Source organism: Mixophyes fleayi, chromosome 2 (assembly GCF_038048845.1).
Source record: "Mixophyes fleayi isolate aMixFle1 chromosome 2, aMixFle1.hap1, whole genome shotgun sequence".
NCBI classification, from domain to species: Eukaryota; Metazoa; Chordata; class Amphibia; order Anura; family Limnodynastidae; genus Mixophyes; species Mixophyes fleayi.
The window spans coordinates 141088910-141114954 of record NC_134403.1 but is presented as its reverse complement, the minus strand read 5'-3'; the positions used below and the strand labels follow the sequence as shown (position 1 = coordinate 141114954).

Here is a 26045-nt window from a genome sequence, read left to right as displayed (position 1 = left end):
TGTGTTTTAGTGCAAAAAAGCACATATATTCAACTCCACATGAGCCCCTAATCTCGTCTTTTAGCAAGGAGCACACCCAATTTTATCAATAAGCCATCAGCAAATGTAAACTTTTGCACCCCAGCAGACATTGCTATGTTGTTCCACAAATCCATGCACTTACCCCTAAATACAGTTGCATTTGCAAAAAGTAGACTTGTGGCACAAAAGAGAATTTTCACTGTCCTTTTGCATGTTATATGTGTAGTAATTTTTTATGCAAACATGTAAAATGCTAAGTTAATGTTTGGTCCAAGCAGTTTCTACAATTATTATTATACTATTCTAATAGTGTGAACGTCACACTGTGCCTATTTAACTACGTCCCTCACATTTTTATTGCTCCAACAGAGGACAAGAGTATTGGTGACGTAAATGGTGTTGGCGAGAAAGCCTGGCAGGCATCACTTCTCAGATGACAGGCTTGAGATGACAGCTCTCTACAATTAAGAACACTATGCTTGATAAATGAACTGGAGTGATCATACATATTGTGGTTTCAGTGTCTGCATCACGCCTAACCCTTTTATGTCTACTCTTCTCTGTTCAGTTTGGGAGGTATGAGAGCGAAAATGCCAGATCACATGTACTGTACTGCATCATTTATTAGCATCATGTGTTATAGAGGTTCATTCATACTGAATTATCAACCCACAATCCAAAAATAATTATGGCAAAAGAAAGAATTTAATACTCTTTTGTAAATAGGTTGATTTTTTTGAGACCTTTTAGTGTCTGAGTACAAAATATTTATTTTATATATATATATATATATATATATATATATATATATATATATATATATATATAATATAGATGACCTTCAAATTTCTTATGTCCTATCTATTTCATGGTAGGTACACATGTTTATCCAAAAGCTGTAACAAACAAACTTCTTTTTTGTTTTACTAAAATAGACTGCAAGAAAATAATGACTGATATATTTTTCTAAGATATATTGTCAAACAATTCTTATTACATGTTTTGTATAACTTGGAAATGTCTAAATTATTAGTATTTGGGAATCTATAGCTAAAAAAGCATATCTGCTTATAGGTATCATACATATCTTGTGGTTGGGTAACAGCATAAATTGCCATATTGAACCAATAGTTCTATTGCCCCTTAATTCTTTTTTAACTCTTTGCTTTCCTTGAACATTTCTTCTAACAGAAAATGTATTTATAATATTAATTTCAATGTTCAAAATGTAAACTAGATATTTTGGTAACTCCACTCGCTAATTACTGTTCTATGAACAAACGGTCTGCTGTTCACAACCAAATTCCAACACATTCTGAAATGTGTCGTGTTGTATATGCTACTTTATTTTCTTTACTGTCATGACATTGTCTTTACTGACAAATTACACGTTTTTCTTACTGTTTCTGAATGGCAGAAAAATTGCTGACAACCATGGTAATTTTACTGAGAGGCTAACAGAAATGAACTAGTGTTTCCAAACAGACACATTCCCAATAGCTTTTCAAGTACACTTTGACCTCCAGCCTCACCCACTACTTAATTTTGCTTAGTCAGACTGTTCACTGTGTGTGCTCAGTGTTTAACAGCAACACTTCACAGTTAGTCATCTCTACATTTAAATGACAATGGAGTTGGTCCTCCAAACCACCCTGAATGTTGGAAAAACATTTTGAAAATAATTAAATAATTTCACTTATTGGTGTTCTTGATAGAGTGTTATAGTCATATTGAGCCATTTTTTTTCACAATGCTAAATCATCTTACTGGAGCAACATCACTCTCTAACTGTAAGTGATATTATAGATTAGAATAGTGTTACACCTAATGTAAAATATAAGTATATCAAAAGCCACTGAGGAGTATCATGACCATATAAAAGCCTAAGACCACAAGCCAAGCACTGTTATACAGGTCATTGAACTCAAATAGGATTTGTCATATGCTTTAGCTATTTTGTAGACAGTACCTTATACATACACATTAAACAAGAAATTGGAAAAAGGAAGTGGCTTGTATGAAGTGATCCTCATATCCAGGGGTATTTTATCAAAAAAGTAAAGCAAGTTAATATCTCAAATTTAGAAGAGTGAGATGCAATCTGAAGCCAGATTCAGAGTCCAGAGGCGGGAGCAGAACATAGGCTGACGTAGGTTCACAAATAGTTGATTAGAATAGTGAGATACAATGTTAAGCCAAATTCTGTAAACTGGTCTGTAATTAGGTACAAAAGCGATGAGCAGGAGCATCGTCATTATCAAGCTGCATTCAGTACAATGGATAACAACCAAAGACCAGCAGAATGCTGCAGAAGAGAGAAGCTACAACTAGATAACATTCAGAAGCACAATAATCTGGCAAAGAGGAAGTGGAAGGGACTGTCTTAAATAGGATAATAGGAGGTAGAGCCAGAAAAGCTGGAAAGGTGAATGGCAATAAAAGGCTTGGGGAAGGAGTTGTCTGACAGCAAAGATAGTAGAGCTGTGTGCCCTGGCAGTAGCAGCTCTGAGTTTGATAATGTACATTCTTCTAGTGTTCCTTTGTAATATCCATTGGGACGAAAACCTCTCAGTCTAGGTGCAAGACATTTGCTACCTGCTCCCAAGAAAGGCAAACTAATATTCCTTCCAATGAAGTGTACTTTAAACACAGAGGTGTAACAAGCCAGCTGTGGGCCACGGTGCAGGGAAGGAGGGAGGAGGGGCCCCATTATCTCCATGGACCCCGGTGCACCATACCTGTTGCACCAATGGTAGTTCCGCCGCTGATTGAACACCTTGATTTGGCATCATATTATCAGGAGTGCCTTGAATTTTTTATCACATGGCCACACTTACTTTAAGATAAAATGGGCCATGTCTGTGGGACAATCTTATACAACCAATATTATTGTCCTTCTTTTAGAGGGAGGTAAGTCCACTATAAACTTTATAGAAATTGAGCTCCTAGGGGTGAGATGGGACCATTGCAATTTGGCCACCAGAACGAACATTGTAACATATGTTGAGCCTTATGCACGTCTAAGTGTACTGTAACTACACTATAGTCCTAACTAAATTTAACACCAATAATTGTGCCATCTTGAGGTACATAGCGGTGAAGGAACTAAGTCCAATTCACATTTTGAAATGGAATGCTTATCTAAGATGCATAATGTGAGGCTTTATGGAAATGGTCACTGTCATAACTATCACTTAGTGATAGTTACAATCTCTTTAAAATAAGTGGCCTGTAAAAAATTATTTTCTGATAAAATGGTACTTTCAGAACAAGATTCTGATGAAATTCAAAAAAACATTGTTGATAAGCTATGCTATCTCCTGATTCTGGTTGGTAAGATATTATGAAATTGCAGTGAGACCAGAAAACAAGTCCACCTGGGGGTAAATGTATCAAGCTAAGAGTTTTCCGGCGGGTTTGAAAAACCAATCAGATTCTAGCTATCATTTATTCAGTACATTCTACAAAATGATAGCTAGAATCTGATTGGTTGCGATAGGCAACATCTCCATTTTTCAAACCCGCCGGAAAAATCTCAGCTTGATATATTTACCCCCTGGACTGTCTATGGATAATTATCTAGTGGTAGATATAAATTCCATGTTCCTTTGATCAGTAAGTATTATTACTAGCTGTCTAGAACCCTCTAGATGATGTCCCCATTTAAAAAAAATGCATTGTAAAGCCAGTAACTTCTTATTTTCACTCAGTGGAAAGGTGCAAAACAACCAAAGCTTGGTAGAATGCAACAGAAGTGGAGAGAAACAAGCAATAATAAATGCAAAAGCACAATAATTGGGCTTAAACATAAAGGAGGGCTCTAGTTTAAATGAGAGGCAAAGCCAGAAGAACTTCAACAGCTGAATGAACTGGACAAAAGGCTAGAAAAAAGAGTTGTTCAATATATGCTAAGATAAATCTGGCAGTAGAAATTGGCTCAAGGATTAAATAATATTGAAGTTGCATGGTCACAATTTTTAGATATATTTCATACATTCTTGACTAATATGATATTTTATCAACTGTAATAAGATTAAAAAAATGTTCTTATCTGATCAAATGCATGGATTACCAACATCCGGTAGTACAGAATAAAGTGTGTGAAAGGCATATATTTTATACATATTCATGAGCTATGTTGAACAATTCTATACTGTATAATATGAAGTCTGGCTTCAGCATAAACCCTTGCAATGCACTTCCACTAAAATGATCTGTTGAATTTCACTTATCAAAAGTCCATTTGTTCTGTCAGCCAGCAATGATCTGCCTGTATAAGAGGTTTTTGTTAAACCATCCAGTCCTGTGAGTTGCCTTCATCTTCTGTACATTGAGCTCAGTGGAAGATAATAAATCGTAAAGAGAAGAAATAAACAGCCATTGATTGATCGGGATACCAGGACTGAGGGATCTTGCCTGGAAAGATTATTAGCCCACATCCAGGACATTGCAATTTAACATGGATGATTGTGTTTGATTTTTGATAGAAATTGATTTAATGGCTTTTATGTATGGTTACATTAACACTTCAAAAAATAGACACTTTAAATGATAAATTTCATGCTTTCTGGTTTATTACACAGAGATTTACACTGGCCAGTTTTCATCCCAGGACCGACTTCTAATCATTTTACAAGAGAAGTTAGAGTAAAGGTGGTGTCAGACAGACACTTTAACAATACGGGCTTGATTCATCAAGGAGCGTAAACAGCAATTTTGTGCATATAATCCACAATATCATTCTGCGCAAGCCCAGAACTGGCTCATATACCACAGAACTCAGCTTTGTTCAATTCATCTTCAAGCACAAAATACACTAACTACAGCCAATGATTACAGGGGGAGAATGTTGTGGAGATGGACCATTTGCCCATAGCCTTTGTACAGTAAGGATCTCAAGCAGTGTACGATTAAAGCTCTGGGCATCTCAAAAGCATTTGTTTTTCATCCATATCTCTTACGCCAGCTACAGGTCTAGTCTAACTGCTGATGACTAGTGATGACGGCTGAGTATACATGCTATTATATGTGTTTGCAATCAGGAGTAACTGTAAAAAAATATTTTTTGTACAGTAGACATTCATAACATACTAATAAATGTATTTCATGTAAAAAAAACAACAAAGAAAAAACACTTTTATTTTTTAGTGTTTTATCATTAATGCCTATATTATTAGAAGGTGACATTAGTTGATTTTTTTTTTCTGTGTTTTATTTTGTGATTTTATTCTATCACAGCCATGCATTGCATTGCGCACAGTATGCGTGCCTTGATGAATCAGGCCCTACAGTTTTATATCTGCAAAAGTACTAGGATTAATAGAGCTCTATCACGGCCATGCTGACACATTACAGTTGCACATTGCAGCAAATGGAGCATGCAGCATCTTCAGAACATACTCACCCCTTGTGTAAAGGGAGTAGCTATTCCCCTTCATCTCAATGTGTCAGAATGGGAATAATTGAGCTCTGATAATACCAATTCTTTTTCAGCTGGACAAGTGAAAGCATTAAAAGGGCTAATACCACTACAACTGACGGTCAATACAAGTAAATTGGATATTGTTATTTCACAATGAAAATAGGCTTTAATAGGGAGGGTATTTAAAACAGCAAAAAAATGTGTTTAGAGGCACTCAGTGTGTTTTAACAAATATTCCATTTAATATCAGAATTTACTGCCTGTGTGCTTCTACTATATTTTTTGATAATAATGACAATTATAGAAACAAAAAATATGTTTTGCACCAGTCAGTGAGTAGCACAAAAATAGCCGTTTGAGATGGAAAAGTATTGCCTGGTTATTTTTACTATAATGGCACTAATGGCACTATTGACAAATACAGAAAATATAAGGTTCATTTACTTGCATTTCATTTAAGTGCAACATTTGCACTGAACCATAAAAACACACTTAAACACTTCCATTAGTAGTCTAACTTGCATTAGACATAAAATCAAATTGCTGACTGGTTGCTGTTTTTTAAAGTTGAGATGCCAATGTGTGGGTATTTGTGAACATAACAAATGGATAATGTGGTAAAACAATACACCCGAGATAGCAATAGCAAGCAATGCAATATTGATTTTGGTATTTGAGCACCTATATAGGAAATCAAGAGCATAACACCCAATTGCTGGGATCCGTAATAAAATTTGAGGAGAAACCAGCTTATGCTGGTCGGTCTGACGTCGCAGAACACTGTGGCGTCTTATAAACCAACAATAATAATAATATCTGCTCTGGAGGCCCCATCTCTGCCCTCAAAAGAGCATATTCAGGGCTTCAGAAGCAGATGGTCCAGAATCAACAGACCCTCACACCTTGTTCACATAGCAGCTACATGGGATGCTCCAGTGGTAATTCCATCACTGTATGAAATGACAAGTGCCAAAACAATGAGGTTTGTATTTATTATGGTACTAATGAAATAAAAGGGGGTGTAAATATATGGGAAAATTGTATAATGGAAATAAAACCTACACAAATCTATTGGACTCCAATAACAAGCGAGTCAATACAAGCAAAAAAAAAAGGTGGATAAATAAAACATAGGCAAATCAGGAAATGCTGCAGAACTGGATTTTTCAGTGGTTCATCTAGATCAGGGGTGTCCAACCTTTTAGCTTCCCTGGGCCACATCGGAAGACGACGAGTTAGTTTGGGCCGCACATAAAATACAGTAACACTAACGATAGCTGATCATCGAAAAAACCATAGAAAACATAGTTAACATATTAAACTTACTTGGAAATGAAGTTAGTAAGAGTTAGGAAACCTGTTGCAGAATCATAATTAAAGCAGTAGTCCCATTACCAGCTACAATTTAACTTACCTGCATCTGCCCCTTAGTGGGGTTCAGGGAATTAAATGGCAAAAACTTTTTTTTCCTCTCTTTCTGCACCCATGAATCATTTTTTTTATTGACCAGTTTGAAATGGTCACCGATATAGGTAGCATCAGGAGGACTAAAAGAAATCTACAGAGATTTAAAGATAGGGTGGCAGGAAAAATGGCTCATGGAGCAGCCTCCGATGAGGGTAACAGTGGGTGATATTTTCACCGTACTCAGCACTGCACATTTAAAATGGTTTAAAATATTAAAAATACAATTATCTCTTAATACTTATATTAGATACATACAGAGAACACATAATTGCATGGTGCAGAAAGTCCAAATTCAGAGTAACAACAATAAGATACTGGATAATCTTTCACTGCTGCTGATAGTTTGCGCGGGTGACTCCTCTGTGCTGCACTACGCAATGGATGTCGGGTGTGATGATGTCACCCCGACATTCACTGCGAGCGCCACACGGAGGAGGAGACCAGGGAGGGAGCCAGAGCGCCAGCTGACGTGACCGCAAGGTAAGTATTTTTTTTTATATTTTTTTTGCACGATTTTTTTTTTCAGCACTGCCCCCTTGCCACAACCAAAACTCCTGCTGGGCCACATTTACAGGCATGCTGGGCCGCATGCGGCCCGCGGGCCGCGGGTTGGACAACCATAATCTAGATGGATTGGTTAGCACACGGCAAAGAGAACATTTACTACCCGCAGTCAGAGCTCTACAGTTTATGGTCCTTGCACACATGAGTACGCTAAATGAATAATTGTGTACCCTGAATAATCACTCTGCACATCTTCATATTAAATAATCTATAGTTTTCCTGGAAAACTCATATAGATCAATAAAAAAAGAAAAATAAATATAATACCATTTCTCTGCTTAGCTTCAGAAAGCCCAATAAACTCCAATGAACCAAGCCTAACTGGGGCCCTGTACAGATATAGTGGCTTTGAAGGCAGCTGTCCGGAAGGGGGTCCGTCAAGGGGGCGTGGCCACACGGTGTGCGCCGTTAGGCTCCGCCCCTCTCAATCTTAGGCAATTCTAGCCAATCGCAGCATGGGGCGAGGCCACGATGGCACGTTTAGCCCCGCCCCCACCATCTACAACAACGGGGACAGCTGGATCCGAGATTTTTGCCTGCTCTCTCGGGAGTCTCCTGGACATTCAGGGAGAGTAGGCAACTATGAAGAAAATGTGTTGCCCCCACAACTACAGCATGTTTTGTGAGTGCATCATGCTGGAGTGGACTGACACTAAGTGCACTGTGCAGCTAGCATGACAAACATGTGACTTTGTTGCCCCATAATATCTCAGTAAACATATATATGTCCATAGCAACATATATGGTTGCTGTGCATTTATGGTGTTAAGTAGGTTTGCTAAAAAGTGTATTATTTCAGTATAATATGTCTTACTCATTAGAACTGCTGCTATAGTATTAATGTTGCCCTAAACCTGTATAGTAGATAAGGCCCTAAATGTAGAGCTAATACTGCCTCTGCAGTCGTCTTGTATGGTGCCCTCATGGGTATCTCTACATTTTGAGACACCCGTGTGCTTAAATATTGTGATGATTTTCTAATCTGAGTGCATTGCACTAAAATCTCCAATGTAAACTTTTCATCTTAGTAAAAATGTATCATTTAAGCACGTTTTTACTAATACATTTGGAGCTATGTGCATCCTACATTTTCTTTTATACATAGACTCATGAATATTTAATAACACATATGCTAAAATATTTTGTTGCATAGCTAAAACTGGGATGCTGTGTAAAACGTTCTTCACACTAATGCTACTAATAATGAAATACACTCACGTCAGGCAATACATTATTATTGCCTGCTATGTTTTAATTACCAAGGAGCGTTTGCGGAACTGTAGTTCTATCAAATTATTTATCATGCACAATGTATACCATTTCTGTTTGTTCCTTCAGATCACTATAATAAAATAAATTATCATCACATACTAACACAGAGTCATAAAAAAACAACATCCAGCAGCTTGTAGTTACATTCCATTTATAAGTCCATGTAGTCATATGATTAGTTGGAAGTTCTGTAAAAGAAGCAATTTGCTTGTGTTCTGATAGTAAAGTCAGAAGTCATTAAATTTTAAGTTTTCAGTGCGGACTTTGTCTGCAGACTTTTTAGAGCATCTGCAGTAATTAGCAAAGCAACTGAATGCAACACATTACTACTTTACTGCAATGCTGTACATGGGATGGCAGGGTAACTGAATCTGGCTTGCAAAAGAAATAGCGAGAAAATGACTGAACAGTAGACAAAGGAAGACAAAGAACAAAAATAAAACAATATATTAAAACAAGCTTTTAATGTATGGCAACACCAATTTTGAACAAGCATACAGATTGCTGCTGATTTTGACTACATACCAAACAAAATACCAACAAAATTCTAATATTCAGACAATGCATACAGTGAATGTATACTTGCATCTAATGTCCAATGCATTTACTATAGCTGTACAGAAAATGTATACCAAAATTAAACATGACATTCAGCTGAATTCTAGGGATTTGAAATTATGTATGTGGGTCACGTCATTAGGCCCCGCCCCCGCCCCCGCCCCCAGCTGTCATCACCATTTTCAGCCTATTGCAGCAGGGGGCGGGGCCACAATGATGCATTCCATGTGACCACAGCCCTGATCCAATACACTTCACTAATGAAGTGGGTAGAATGCGGGAGGTTGCCCTGCTCTCCCAGAAGTCCAGGAGGTCTCCCAGAAATTCGGAAATAAGCAACTATGGATAACATGTTACTCAGGCATAGAACTGTTAATGTTAGTTTTTACACCATCTTCAGTGACATATTGTTTTAGGAAATTTAAAGTAAATCTACATGAAATCACTTACATTATGTTTTCTATGTATTTGGCAATTATAAATACAGACATTACAGTTAATAATACTGAACAAAAAAATTCCTCTCTCCACTGTCCAGAAGATTTACACCTTTGGAGAGTGTGACATCACCTTTCATTTAGCATCTCACAAAAGGAGGCAATGGATATCTATTAATGGCTACCAGGAAAAGCAAAGTACTCTATTACATGTGGACAGTGAGTCATTTGTGTTAATGTATAGTTTTTTTTCACAAAATGACTATAAAATAAGATGTGACCTTTGAGCCAGCCTTTTGTATATATTATAGTTTCAGCAAATAATATTCCAACAGATCGGTTTTCTTTATTGTAATTGCAGCTATTTGACAAGGGCAGTGCATGCTTTCAACCTTGTGTGCTATACACAGATAGATGCCATTGTCTACAATCACAGGTTTTAAAAATGTGTCCCTTGAAACATACATATTCTTAAAAAATTACCAGGAACAGAGCACATCATTTGTTCTATACTGGATTCAGTATTTAATGCTGTTATTATTCTGTCTGCCTTTTAGCTTCACATTTACATTACTAGAGAGGATATTTAAAATACAATAAAATGTCAATTATGATTACATTATATTTATTATATGAGAATGTCTTGTGGTTGTGTTGTAGGGAATTGTATGCCCACGTAGTATGCACCACATCCGATGTTCCTAAACATTTACAGAACAACAAATGTCCTTGGCAATTGTTTTCAGTGTTGACAACAGGCAATACGAGGAAAATGAGTAAGATATAGTAAAATGTCAAGGCTGTATTCATTTATGTATAACTATTATCTATAATCTATTATCTAGCTATCTATCTATATATATATCTATATATCATATATCAGCACAGTCCACCAATCAGCCAGTTATTAACCATGCAACCACATAGATGTGGATCAATCCTGGTGGAGAAGGGGGCGAGGGTGCACCCCAGCTATTCCCCTATATTTAAAATAAAGCGACCAAGGATTGTGTGGACTGGCTGACAACAGAACACAATGTAGCCTCCTGCCCTCATGCCACCAGGTCCAGCCACCCCCTTGCATTCATAAACTCTTACAATGAAATTCTTAGCTCTTTTTTTATCCAAAACTATCACATCTCACATGGCAAACATTTTCCAGCTTCAGGTGCATGATGTCGCTGCCACAAATAAATGGTGTTGGTTATTAAAAAAAAATGTCTTCTCCTACTTGCTTCAATGAACAGTAAAACATAGATATGAGTATGCTGAAACTTGTAGCTATTTCTGGGAGCTTACGATAGGAAGTATGTCACATGAAAATTACAAAAGGGATAGGAGATTCGAAGCCAAGTATAGTTGGGAGGTATGCCACATATTAACGCCATCTACCAAAGCTTCTCACAATAGTAGTTTTATTGCAGTTACTGATGAGCTGGCTGTTGGAAAGTATAACATCTATCTCCTTAGACATTGTGTTTGGAGAACCTGCTGTTAAAAGTTTGCTAGGACATGCACACATTGCACAAGTTTACCAAATGCACAGAAATACTTTTAATATACATATATAAATACATATAACAATATAACATTAGTGCAGGCAGTGTACTGTTGGTTAGGTCGGTGTGAGATGTGATCATACATTTTAAAAGTAGAGTGACCTGGAACATTCACTAATAAAATCTGGGAACACCATATTCATGTTCCTGTAAGTTTGCCTTCACAGTGACTGTTCTCAGACAATGAAGCGTCTAAAGAGTTCTATTTGACTCTTGTAAATGCTAAATGTAAAATGAGCCTGCATTCCAAGAGAGCGAACAGAACTCAATGAAAATTGTGTATCTCGATGATGCTTGATTAAAGAGGCTGGTACAAAATGTAGCAACCCTGACCTCTCGGAGGAATCAAGTAGAAAGGTCTGCAAAGTCTTATGACAGTTCACTACCTAGATCTAGTAGTACTATTAGGCGAACTAAGGTGATCTCCTAGTGTGCCAACATTTTAGGAGAGCTTCATAACACTGATGAGCGACATCATGTCACTCATATAGGGTTTTTATTTTTATCTGCTTGGAACCCGTTACTGTGCCCCAGCAATACAGGGATTTAAATTAAACACAACTCACTCTCTCTTGTATGTCAGCTGTGAAGAGGAGGGGAATTGGTTATTAAATTTTATTAACTACTTTGTGCTGTGATACTGCTGGCTGGTCCTCCTCTATGTCAGTGATAGGCTGTGAGTTTTCAGACGGCAATATCACAGGCAGCTCTGACTCCTCCACTCCTCTGCCCGCTGTCTCCCCACTTGCTCCATACAAGGTAAGCAGCAATGAGGTGGGTGTGGGGGATACAGCACCCTTCCACCGGCCCTGCCATTACCAAGAGTCTACGCCTGAGATGCCCAATGTGACAGCCAGCAGAGAGGGAGACCTCATGCTTCGTGTTAACAAGGGGAACATACTGAGACTGGTATTGTGGAGGGGAGAATTTAACAGACAGAGTGACAGTTTCAAGGGTGGGATATTGTCAACTCTTGAGATCATCTGTGTGAAAACACTGTCAACATATGCGCTGTAATGAAGAACTGTGTAGGAGAGGAAAGAGACGTAAATAAACTTTTGGGTTTTTTCATCCTGAGGGACGGGCTGGCACCAATTCTTCATAAAAACTGTGTGTCTACTGTACTACCACACTGTGTCAGCGGCTCACCAACTACCTTGATACTAGACTTACATGTGCAGGTGCATATATTCCTTTAAGCTCACTAGACCTGATCTAGCCTGTGTGAGACTAGACCATACATAGGTGCCAAGTGGATGCAGATTAATAGTTGGGGTAGGGTATGTCCTAGATCAACTTTAAATTTCAATGTAAAAATAAAGCAATCAAGTATTTGTGTGCTACATGAAAAAACAGCCAGTATTTTCCTGATGTGCAAAGTAATAAGCTCATTTTCACCCCTTGCAATGTAACATGGTTTATCCAGGAGAAAACTTACTCCTTTTTTTGCTTTACTTTCCTTACTGAATCAGGCCCTATATCTTTATTTTGCTTGCATTCCCCTCTGCAGCTTTTCCCAAAAACTGTGTTCCCTGTCACATATTTACATAGTACTTATTGCTTACACCAGTGCTGGTGTGCTGCAACTCTTTGCTAGGAAATGTATCTGTGAACTCATATATTTGACATTTTGAAACTTTAGTTTGCTTATAGATGCAATGAAAAAACTGAAGTAATGTAATTATTTGAGCTCACAATTATATCTTAAATTATATCTTAAATTACTCCCGCTAATGAGAAAAGAATTGTGAATAAAAACAGATATTTATTTAATGTAGTGGCTGATTATGTGACATAATTACCTGAAGTTATTGAAAACATAAAAATTTCCCTGAAAACACTCGCAAAATAAAATAAAATAAAAAAAACATGTACAAAGTCAGAAACTGTCCAGATGTATGACACAGCATACAGTGCATATGGTATTTACAATGAAAGATTTTACTTTGTCAATGACATGTTAAAATGCAGATGGAAAGGTTTAAGGAGAGTGTACCATCAAGATGATGATGTGCAAAATGCCTTCTGTGAACTGCTTTCATAAATTTGTGTCCTAATGCAAACTATAAATAAAGTATAGGAAGCAAAATTTAATAAACATGTAGTTATTAAAATGTAGTAAAGTATAATACATAAATGCAAAAGCAAATACAATAAAATAACAATAAAAACATGTTATTTAACATTGGTTTTAGTAAAACACCCTTACTTGTTCTGCCTGTAGGTCCTGGAATGTGAACAGAAGCTTTCCAGTAGGGGTAGCAAAGGACTGTAGTGGATAGAAAGTGAGGAGAAAAGTAAGAAAAGAAGTTGGATTTAAGGAAAAAACATTCCCCAGTGCCTCTTGGCTATGTGGGCAGCAGGCTAGGTTGTGTTTTCTGAATGAAGCTTTGATTTAGAGAAAGTGAATAGGTCACTGAATAATTGGGCTCAACCCTGTACAACTAACATCCCTGCAGCTAGGAAGAGTGACTATCACATTCTACATACTCTCAGAGCCTCATATGAGACTGGAATGCCTAGGTTTGTTAGCATGTGATACAATTCCCAAGCCTGTGATAGATATTGTATCCCATTGAGGGAGAGAGAAGGTAATCTTGTAGCAGTTGCTGGAGTGAGAAAAGTACACCTCTAATACGTAAACAAGGCTCAAATGCTGAACTCTAGTGACAAACTGTAATATTTACACTTACCCTAGTAGAAAAGCACCAGTAAATTCAAAAAGTGTTATAGAGCTCTGTAATGTATCAATACAGCAAATGAAGAAGCAGTATATATATATATATATATATATATATATATATATATATATATATATATAGATAGATAGATATATTCTAGAATGCTGGGCTGTTTCAAAAGAATTGCTGGTAACTATCTCTTCATAAAAAACATACACCTTCCTCTGTGATACTGTGATATATTTTACTTATTTATGAAGCAAGGTATTATGAGACATGTCTCATTTTCTACTTTGAAGTGAAATATTATATTGGTAAAAAAAACACTGTCCTGCAGAAGAGTCACTGTAAAGGGAAAATGTGTCCCATTTTAAGAATGATTCAGGACCTGATCTCCACGCCCTTTGAGACGCTAGAAAATGTAAGTATGTTTACTGAGTGAAAAGGGCTGCATTCCCTCCCACAGAACATAAACACCTGTTACTCTTGCAGTGGAAATTGGCCCTACCGGTCTTCACCAAGAACTTGTGCAAGGTGGTATAGTCTGTGCTGCTGGAGGCTTGCAGGTCACAGCCCTTGGATCAGCCCACTGACATGATAGGAGGTAGAAAAGAGGCACCGGCTGAGAAGGTAGTCAGCAGTCTAAAGTAGTACCTAAACTGAAAGTGCAGGACAGGAGCCGGAGCCGTTTCATGGAGGATAGCTGAGGTCTGGTACACAAATCAATCTGTGAAGTACAAGGGGAAAATCAGGAGCTGTAGTCAGGAGAATAGCCAAGGTCAAATGCAGGAGACTGGAAACAATGGATTGCAATGCCAGGGAAAATTGGGGCCGTGTTCAGGTTAGCAGAGGGCATACACTGGGAGGCAATAGAAAAGCACTGGGATCAGGAATACACTAAAGTCAGACGCCAAGGAAATTAACCTATTGCTCTTACACTGATTCAGTGTCAGAGCTGCAATTATATAGAGAAGGGGATTCAAAATCCCCACCTAACGGGAACCGCAGTGAAGGAACAGCTCCGCTCACCCAGAAGTGAGATGGCATGAGCGGCAGCAGAGGACGGGGTCCAGAGCGTGAAGAAGGAAAGTGCTTCCTCATAACACCCTAGTAGATGCACTATCTCCACCCCCTTATCTCATATAAATAATGTCATATTGCAAATTAATATCTAGATATTCCACTTCAGTGCAAAAGTAGGTATAGTCATGTTACTAGATGACTCTTGGCAAGGAAGGTCAGCAATCCACCCAGCTCCTTCCATTGGCCAGGATAAACATTTGCACCCCCAGCAGAAATCCAGCATACTAAATCTTCCATTCTTTTGCTGACAATTGCTGTGTTTAGAAAGGAGCTTAGGATGTCAGATGTTCACTATCTTGCATAAGCCTGTGTCAGATGGGAACTCCGAATTACCAGCTTGGAATATCCTATATGACAGAATTACTCTGTGTAGTTTGGAGGATTTCCCCATGTATAGTTTAAGGATAAATAAATTGTATGCTATGCTTTAGTACTTAAGTCTTTGACTAATATACATTGCCTGTGTCCATTATTGCTTGGTCACAGGGAGAGGAAATGTTTCATCACAATTAATGTTTATAAAGATACAGATAAAGCCTCCTAAAACTAAAATTTCTGGTGGAGTAGAAAAACAATTACTTGCTTGCTATGCTCCATTGGCTGGGTCCCCAATTAATCTAATTGCCTTATGCCACACTCCACTTACTTCTTCTTAATCAGCTTGTTTGAAATATCTTTGGAATGGGAAGTTTAGGAGAGTGTGTCATATGACCATTAAAACTATCGGGAAGCCAGCAGATCGAATAAAATGAGCAAAGCAGGTTAATATTGCTTTTATACTCCACCTAAACTAAATTGTAGATTTTGGTGGAGTTCTATAACAGAGCTACATAGCAATTCAGGATAAGTTTTTCATCTTCATACTTCATATATCAACTCTTATTTTTTTATCATTTGTACTACTTGTATTTCTTTTCAAGCATCATTAGCATCTATTAATGATCTTCTCCTTCCCATCTACAGTTCCATGTAGTAATTTATACCAGAACTCCGTAATTCGTCTCACAACCCCTTGCAAAAAACTGGGGATTGTGAATGGGGGATGACAATCAATCAAAAATCGCAATTATGGCAATCCATGGTCACTTAGATGGTAGTGCAACTTTAATATAATGCTAAATATTTTATTTTATGAAAAAGATTACACTTTAAAATAGTGTTCTGTAAAATTATAATAGGAAGTGTTTATTGCATTAAGATTATAATTGTATCACTTGTATTAAATGGTTTGTATTAAGGTCTGGACACTTCCTCAGATATATAGTGTATCTCAGGATGTTGAACACAGAGAGATGTGATTGTTGAAATTGGAATTGTAAAAGGAATTTGCTTCCTACATTTGGGACACATTTAGCTTTCAATGTGGTTTTTGTTTTAAATTAACTAGATCAAAAAATGAGAAAACAGCAAAAACATGTGTAAGGATAAACTTATTGAACTTAGTTACAAATATAAATTAATGTATCAATGTACTGTATGTAACTTTGCATCCCTATTAATAGGGGTTAGGTACGAAATCTCGACAGAAGACATACGACATTTACCCTGCCGACATGAAACTGCAGACAGGGAAAATGTTGATTTTTCATCTTACCTTCACTGAGAAAATGCAGACAATATGATTGCCGACATTGACAATGCCAACAATAACAATGCCAACATTAAATGAGCAATGTCCACAGGCACAAAACAGTGTTTAAAAAAATTAAAACTTTAATAAAAGTTAAACTACCCCTCCCTTAAAACCGGCTTCACATTGTCTTGCCGTTTCTCTTTTGCACGCTGATGGTGGCTTAGCATTTCCTCTCCTACTTAAGTCAGTTAAGGTTTATTTTCAAGTATATCTCTGCTTCTGTAACCCTTATGAAAGAATGTGTTTCCATTCTGAAACAACAGCCGTTTGATTTTTATCCAAATGCATTGCTGACAATGTAAACAAATCATCTTTTTAATATGTTTGTATTTTGATTTCCTTGGAAGGCATCAGTATATGGGGTGCATAGTTTAGTGTTAGTGCCAGTCTGCCAGCATTTTTATACATATATAAGTCACCTTGAAAAAGACTTTAGTTGAAACGCTTTTGTGGAATGAAGGGGGGATAAGTCTGATCATTGATCCAACCAGTGGAAAATACAGCTACTTGATCAATTGTGGTGTGCACATACAGTACATCCCGGTTGATTACAACTATGCATCCCACTACATACAAGCACTGGTATGGATATGTTGGTCAGAGTAGATATATTTTACTGTTATCTAATTTTATATATGGCTACATTTTATTTGTGCAAATTTGGTGCAATCAAAACGCAATTATAATAGTTATTTTCAATGTCTTTTTGATTTTATGCACCTCAATGGTGTGAGAGAGGAGAGAGATCACAGCTCATGAGCAAACATTCCAGGATATATGAAGAATATAGAGAACGGTGGGCTACCTCTCTGTAAGGTTTAAGACACTTCACCTGTTAAAAAGCTTGGATAAAGGAGCTTCACAAGTTGTGCCGATTACCATTATGTTTCTCGTGAGTATATCCAGAGAGGGTTTGCGAGTTGAGCTCTGTGGGTATATTTACTAAACTGCAGGTTTGAAAAATTGGAGATGTTGCCTATATCAACCAATCAGATTCTAGCTGTCATTTATTTAGTATATTCTACAAAACGACAGCTAGAATCAAGCCCGCACTTTAGTAAATATACCCCCTGTTGTTCTTTGGACCTTTGGAATTTGTATTATTCTTGAATCCTTTAGAAAAAATGTGAGTGCATTTATTGCATTTTTAATATTTCTCATTCAAATTAAAAACGGAATTAACTATATGGATTTTATGTTCCTCCGATTTCTATGTATACCACCAGTGGTAATAATTTATAATTAGAAACCATTCAGAGGTATAGGAGGAAAATTGAGATTGAGTAACTATCTTCTTAAAAGCTGATGGATTCTCCAATGGTCAAGTGTATGTAGAGACAGATTATTTTTGTTGTGCTGATTACATGGTTATTTTTCAGGATATTCACAAAGGGAGAGTGTGTGTAAGTTGTTTTTCATATAGAAGATAAACCTCATGATCTGGGAGAGTGATGAACATTTCTTATATTTTTTTTTTTGAAGAGTCAGAACAATCCAAATAAATTTACCATAGATATGCAATGATCCTCCATACACTCCCTCAGTGCTTCCCAAACCCAGTCCCCAGATACCCTTAACAGTGCTTATTTTCCATATGTTTTTGCTGGAGCACAGGTGCATTAATTACTGACTGACACATTTGAAAGATCCACAGGTGGTATAACTATTTCACTTGTCACCCCGCAAATCTGCACTGTTAGTGTCACGGAACTTGAAGTGCATAGCTTACTGGTTTCAGCACTACTCACCAAAGAGGCGCGGAGTCTAACGTGTCCCAGGTCTTCGCCAGGGACCCCCGCAAGGGAGTATGGACTTGCTGCGGGAGACACGCAGGTTGCGGTCCTCAGTGGGAGCAACCAGCAAAGCGTGCGAGATGGAAGAGGAGTCAGGCGGTCCGGGTCAAGCCGTGCGTATCAGAAGGAGCAATAGGAAAATCTGAAGTGTGGTCAGTAACTAGCCGGGTCAGGTACCAGGAGCACGAGAGACAGGAGAGTAGTCAAAAACGTAGTCAGATCAATACACGAGGAATGAAGAACAGGAGTAGTCTGGAACAAGCCGGGTCAATACACTGGGAGCACATGGATACAAAACGCTGGAGATATCAGGGACCTAATACTCTGGCACTCATTAGGTGCCAGAGTCTGGAATATATAGGGGAAGAGGGCAGGGCTTCCCATCGGCGGTGGTGAGGCTGAACACCACCGCCGGAGACTGTGGACAGCGTTCCGTTGCTAAGCAACTTGATGCGCGGCTGCCGCGACCCGGAAGTGGCGTCTGGTTGCTTAGCAACCATACGTCTGTTGGCAGAGACAGGCGCCCATCCCTGTGCGGAGGACGTGGCACAGGGACGGCGCCTGACAGTTAGAGGTACCTGAGGACTGGGTTTGGGAAACACTGCACTACCTGGATGTACTTTTCACCAGAGTGGGCAATAGCATAGATACCAATTTATCCAGAAAATTAACAGATCACAATAATTTTTTACAAGCATCTAGCCATCATTCTCCATCTCTTAAAAAAATACTTTTTTTATCGTAATTCTAAAGAGTCAGATATATTCACAGCAATGATACTGAATGTCACAAACTGATGATGGATATGGGACATATACTTATTAATTGTTGATATGATGCACATGAGATTCAAAAGAAGATCAAGAAATCACTTGAAGTGAACAGGCAGAAGTTATTACAGCTGAATAAGAAAAAAATCATATTTCAATAATAGCTTGATGATAGGGACAATGTACAGTAACAGAGCATGCCACTTCAAGCAAGCCATCAACAGAAATTGGAAACTTCTGATAATTGATTCTGATTTGAAAAATTATTTTTCACAAAAACCCTTTGATTTGGTATAAAGGAGGGCACAATTTGAGGGCTCTTCTGCCATTTAATTAATCTGCACAAAAGTATTCCAGTTCATCTTTCTCTCTTCCTTCTAGATTTGGCAGCATCAGGACAGATAGTTGTGTTATCTGAAATAATATGATTAAACCCACCTGAACCACCCACACACAGGTAAAATTGCATGACTTTCATTATTTATTCATGTTTGCCGGTATTCCCTTGTCTACTAGCCCTGTGGATTCCTGTGCTGGTTAAATTTATTTTTTACACCATTAGTCACTTTTTACAGCACTTTATCACTTTACTTATAGAATGATTAGCATTTTTCTTCAGGAGTATCAATGGTTAACAGCACATGATAGATGTTTTAGTTTTTGATATTTTTTTTATTTTATTATTTTACTTTTATTTTTGCATTACTAACACTATAGGTACATAAATTAGATACATATTAGTAATGGGCATGCTACTACTATATTTAAAATATATAATAACATTTTTAACATATTACACTGTTTTCTACATATTCTGGTTTAGGTATTGTATACAAACTAATATATGAGATTTAATCAACATAATATGAAAAGTGATGTTTTTAATATACATGTACTAATGTTCTGAAAAATTACATGCGATTCTTAAATTGCTTCTCACTGTAGTTGTATTGACTTGACTTGTATGGACTTTAATTGACACATTCATTTTTTTTTATTTTTTTGTTGCTATCGGAATTAAGGTGGTTGGTTATGTGGCACCTCATAGAATATTTGTGATGTAATGCATTTTTCTCCATGGTATTTTTTTCTCCATAGTATTTGCAAATAGCAAGTAGTTCAGCTTAGACATGATTTAGACATGATTTTCACAAAGTGGTTCACAAAGCTCCCTCTGAAACAACTATCCAGCTAATGGATTTCTTTGCTAATTAGCAGCTGTATTGATACAAAGTTTCAGATTGAAATAAAGGCAATATAATTTTAGCAACCTTGTTCTATATTTTTTGCCTACACTTTGGATTGTTAGTTTTATGTTCTGAATTTGAGTTTTATGATTGTACTTACAATGAATAAATTTGCTACAAATGTTTCTATTCTTTGTTTATAAATGTTGAACATCTCCAGTGATTACTCTGGTAATAGTGTTGGAAGTGAAGGATTATGGTCTGTGAGACTATAAATGAGTTCTTGTACTGTGATAGTATTTATTCTATGTCTTTGAAAATGGTCCTGGTTCCGGACCAAAACGTCAGAATGTAATAAAGGAAACTATACTTTTTCACCCATAATTATTGCGGAGTCATCCTATCTTCTAATATTGGCTTTTACTGGTCTTGGGGAAATCTTCTTCATGTACATTGGTCACTCACTTTGGCAATATGTCTCTGTCCTGACACTGTGCTATTATATCATTCACATGGTGGGCCTGAATTATTAAATCCCAATACGTGCCGTATTTTGCGTAAAAATTGCTCTGAGCATGTTTAGAAACTATCTATACTACAGTCGGTGGCCGAACTACCATTAGTGCAGCAGGTGTGGTTCAGCAGGGATTATGGAGATAATGGGGCCCACTGCATGGGGAACTAGCGAGCTGTGGGCCCCAGATGCCTCTGATCCATTTCCCTGTACCGGGGTCCACAACTTGCTAGTTCCGCCTCTGACTACAGTGCAAGTGCATGCAATTCATGTACGAACACAAATGACACTGTTGCCTATGAAGTGAAGGACAGAATGGGAGAGGAAAGGGGTGTTTGAATGTATCAAAAGTACAGAAAGGTGTTCCGAAGCAGATGCAGACAATTCAAGTTCAGCATTATGAAGAAATTTGCTCCTTTTCAGAAGTAAAGTTTGCACATATGTGACTAATGGATGATAGTGATGACCAAACAAGGCATTCACTCTCTCTCACAATCTAGTGAGATGATTGACAATTCACCTGTATCGGATGGGCCAATCTCATTAACTGGAACTATACTTTTTCTATAATGTCTTATTTCAAAGAGACCCTAATATTTACAATGCATATGGGAATTTCTTCACAATATTGCCATCCAGAGAGGGGTTCCATGATTGGAAGAGGCTAAGGTTATGGCCAGGAGGAAGACGAAGTCATTTCTAGTTCTTCAGATTCATAAGATTATTCTGCCTGCAAGGCTTATGTAATTTCATTTTACATTACAGGAAACTAATTTTTTTATTGCATATTTAGTGGAACAAAAAGCAACAATAGCGACACACTCAAACAAAATCATTTTGATTTATGCCTTCTATTGCCCTGTGGCCCAACATTCCCTGTGCTGCTAGATCTTAGCTGCCTCCGGGTCACCCGACCAGAAAATGTCACAGGGGCAGGATGGGTAGCAAATGCTACAGGTGTAAGAGGGGCAGCAAATATCACAAGGATAGGAAGGAACAGTAAATGAAACGGGCAGGAGGGGCAGCAGATGAAACAGGGGCAGGGTAGGCAACAAATTCTACAGGGGCAGGAGGGGCAGCAAATGCTACAGTGGCAGGAGGGACAGAAAATGAAACAGGGGCAGGAGGGTAAATGTGTGACACATGGTAAGGAGGGTTAATATGTGGCATATGGGAGGAAAGGGAAACATGTGGCATAGGAACAGGATGGGCAGAAAGGACAGCATGTGGCACAGGGGCAGAAAGGTCAGCATGTGTCACAGGGCAAGGAGAGTAAACATGTGGCACAGGGGCAGGAGGATACAATGTTGCAAAAGGAAAAGGGCCAATGGTGGAGCAATAGTTCATGTGTGGTATGTAATAATTAACATAGAAACCTAACATTATATCTATGTATCTATCTATGTAGGATAGAGATAAAATTACATAAAAGAGTAATGTGTCACATTTCTTCCAACAGACCGCCGCCACCCCATCTCCAACGCCAGCAATATTTCGTATACTAGTTATAATCTAAAGATCTAAGATATAAAATGCAACATATAATGTTTAGTAAGGTCCAATCTGCCTAGATATAATACACAGTAATGTGATATGTCATTGGTAATGATCAACCAGCAAGCTCTAATTTGCCAGTAACAATGCCCAGCAAGACATAATGCAATTGTTAATTCCCAGTAAGAGCTAAAATGCTAAGTATACTCCATTAGAAAGATCTAGGTGGCCTGGTAAAATGCCCTAAAATATAACATGAGAGTGATAATGCCCAGAAAAGTAAAATATGACAGTGATAGTGTCCATGATAATACTCAGTACTTCCCAGCGGTAGCAAAACTAAAAAATGAAGATGACCAGTAGTTGTAATGTTCATTCAATTACTATGCAGCGTTTGACATGAAACATTAGCACTGAGGTCATGAGTTCGATTCCCGACCATGGCCTTATCTGTGTGGAGTTTGTATGTTTTCCCATGTTTGCGTGGGTTTCCTCCGGGTGCTCCAGTTTCCTCCCACATTCCAAAAACATACTGGTAGGTTAATTGGCTGCTATCAAATTGACCTATTCTCTGTGTGTGTGTGTGTGTGTGTGTGTGTTAGGGAATTTAGACTGTAAGCTCCAATGGGGCAGGAAATGATGTGAGTGAGTTCTCTGTACAGTGCTGCGGAATTATTAGCGCTATATAAATAGCTGATGATGATGATGAGTGTTTAGGAGTAATCAAGTGAATGAGGATGATGAAGGAATTGCACGGCTGTACATTCGTCTGTCAATCAGGAGTAATGTAATCACTAAGGTGCCTTTTCTCATAAATCACATAGAGGAGAAAATAAAATGTAATGATATGTGTGTTTTTTCTTAAAAATCACATAGAGGTGAAAATAAAAACAATGATATGTGTGTTAGAGTGAGTTACTACCTTATTTATCAAGGTGCACTCTTCCTTGAATACAGACATACATATACACAAATTATGTTCGTTTTGCATTCCTTGATGAATTAGGCAAAGCATGCCTAGCCATGTAGTTCACCTATATACAGCTAGCTACTACAATTCTTTATGAGGGTACATGGAAGACAAAAAATAATATTATCCCACTATAGGCACGCCTGAATTTAACAATTTAACTATTTTGCTCCAATAGGTGACTTTTGCTGCATTGCCCTTCATAATTTTAGAACTCCATAGCGAAACCTCCACAATATCCAATATATTACATGTATGAAATAAATAACTGTATTCAAAATATATTAAATCATTATTGATTCTTTTATGCTTGAAGGCATATGTTAGAGAAAGAGTGTGATAACAACATCAAATGGGTTAGCTTACTACAGCAATTCTTCCATCCAAGGCCTAGGGCCTATGTGGTCTTTAACAAGTCCTGGGGGTAAATGTATCAAGGTGTGATTTTGCAAATCCAGCGATTTTCTCGGGAGAGTTGAAACTCACAGATGTTTGAAGCTGAGATTTCATGTAAAATGTGCTTCGGGCAAAATCGCTATTTCCAAAATCGATAGAGATCAAACTCCCGACTGTTTGCTACTCTCGTTTTACTAGTCTCAAATGTATGAAGCTGCGATTAAGCCCTCCTGGCTGAAGATAAAAAGACTTCAAGCAACAAGGGGGCCCCCCTGGCCAAGAAGATAAGAAGACTGCAAGCAACAAGGGGGGCTTTTTGCCCAAGAAGAAAAAAAGACATTACAAGCAGGGATTTTTGGATACAAAAACTTTTGTGACATTACAAGCAGGGACTTTGTATCTACAAATTATTTTTGGACTTTTACAAGCTGGACTTTGAATACAATTTTAATTGGGACTTGGTTGACAGACGGATTAAAAGCTGCTGACAACAGATAAAAACATCTGTGGTGAGTATATGGGAATTTATTATTTTCAATAAAAATATATGGTATAAATGAGGATGTTTACTGTCTTTATTGTGTTTTTTTTATTTTTGCTAAAGGTATGTGGTGTTAACAAGGGTGTGGTGGTTTATCTAACATTATTTTTTGTGGAATTACAGGTTCCAGCCAGCCACGTCGGTGTCAGGGCTTGTTGGCACTTGTGGTTCTCCAAGTGCCAACTTGTCCTGGCTGCCATGGGTATGCTGGGCTTTGTAGCTATACAGGTAGCAGCATGCCCACACTATTTATGACACCCTGGCTGGCTGGGACTTGTAGTTCCACAAAACAAAATGGCGTCTGTTTTTTTTTTTTTCAAATTATATCTGCATTATTACCCTACTACCCACAGCCTACAGGGGTAGGAAGAGCCCTAGTGCTTTCAGCACTGGGCTGGTTGTCCCTAGAGGGGGGGCCGGCTCATTTTTTTCCTCGGACCCCAGTCCCTAAGGAATCCAGCCTAGCGCTGAACAGCCTGGGGTTGGTTGTCATTATGGCAGGGGGACCCCTGCCGTGTGTCCCCCTGCTGTAGTGTCACCAACCCCGGCTGGTTTGCCTAGTGCTGGTTCCATGAAAATCGGGAGGACCCCACGCAAATTTTTCCCCCGATTTTAACAGAACCAGCAGTAGGCTGGCAGCACTAAGGTTAATGGTGAATAGAGGGGAGACCCCATGCTTTTTTTTTTTTTTTTTACTTTTATCTGTTTTTTACAGAATTGACAGCTACCGGAACCTCTCGGCTGTATAGGCAAGGACAGTGTAACAGTGATGGGTTTATAGAACACGCTGCTACAACACAGGAGAGTTAGCTAACACGGGAGTGTTTTACATCGCAGCAAAGCGCCAGAGATGACCATCGATTTTGAAGATCAGGGTAAAAATCGCAGCTTGATACATTTGATGAGTTTTGGACTAAAATCGCGGGTTAACACGCTGAAAAAATCAGAGCTTGATACATTTACACCCTGGTCTTCTATGGGTGAGCTGCTCTTTACTTTCACATGAAAGGGGACAATGGGATAAGGTGAGGAGGGGGATGAGTAGCTAAATGTATGTGTAGTTATCCCATTATCAAATGAATTGGATAAAGAGTTTAAACTTGTTATTTTAAGATGCACCGTTGCTTAAGGCTTCATTTCCCCAGAAATGACATACTTCAGCAGCAACAAAGAAATTATGGAAGATATTTAAGTATTGGGACGTAGAAGTAAAATATACGTTTGTTAAATCTGTCAGCTACCTAAAACTGAAAGATGAGGTGGTTTTACATTTGTCCACTATGCTGTATAAAATAAAGATAAAGTGATGTCTTAGAGGATAAAGAGCAGATAATGTTTATTACATGTGCTATGCTACTGCAAGATAAGAATTATAGTTTATTAACTGGGGCTCAGACTAAGAGTAATAAAAGCTAAGAACAGATTGCCAAACATGTCAGAGAAAGTGAAGTATATTTCATGAAGGAAACCGCTAGCTCAACCAGAATACATATACTTTGCTGATTTGCTTTGGTTTATTTTTTAACAGTGTATTGTTCATTGTTTCTGTATAATGCATGACAGGAGGAAAGCGTTAACCTGAACGGCACCAAGGGGAGCTTGTTCCTTTCTCACATCACAATTACTTCCCAGTGCTCATTTACTTCTCTTCTTCTAAACTGCATGTCCTGCCATTTATAGGTT

The 26045-nt window shown here is 37.9% G+C and overlaps 1 protein-coding gene and 1 long non-coding RNA gene across 2 annotated transcripts in view; one reads left to right on the top strand and one right to left on the bottom strand.

The window, feature by feature from the left end:
- The window catches only part of OCA2 (OCA2 melanosomal transmembrane protein), a 264425-nt gene extending 250789 nt beyond the window's left edge, over positions 1-13636 (bottom strand). The window contains exon 1 of the mRNA XM_075200107.1: positions 13510-13636. The gene's annotated coding sequence lies outside the window, so the exon portion shown is untranslated. The remainder of the gene's footprint in view (positions 1-13509) is intronic.
- Positions 13637-17419: 3783 nt separating this feature from the next.
- LOC142140221 (uncharacterized) overlaps positions 17420-26045 on the top strand; it is a 35650-nt gene continuing 27024 nt past the window's right edge. The window contains exons 1-2 of the long non-coding RNA XR_012688343.1: positions 17420-17589; positions 19642-19717. This is a non-coding gene — a long non-coding RNA (uncharacterized LOC142140221). The remainder of the gene's footprint in view (positions 17590-19641; positions 19718-26045) is intronic.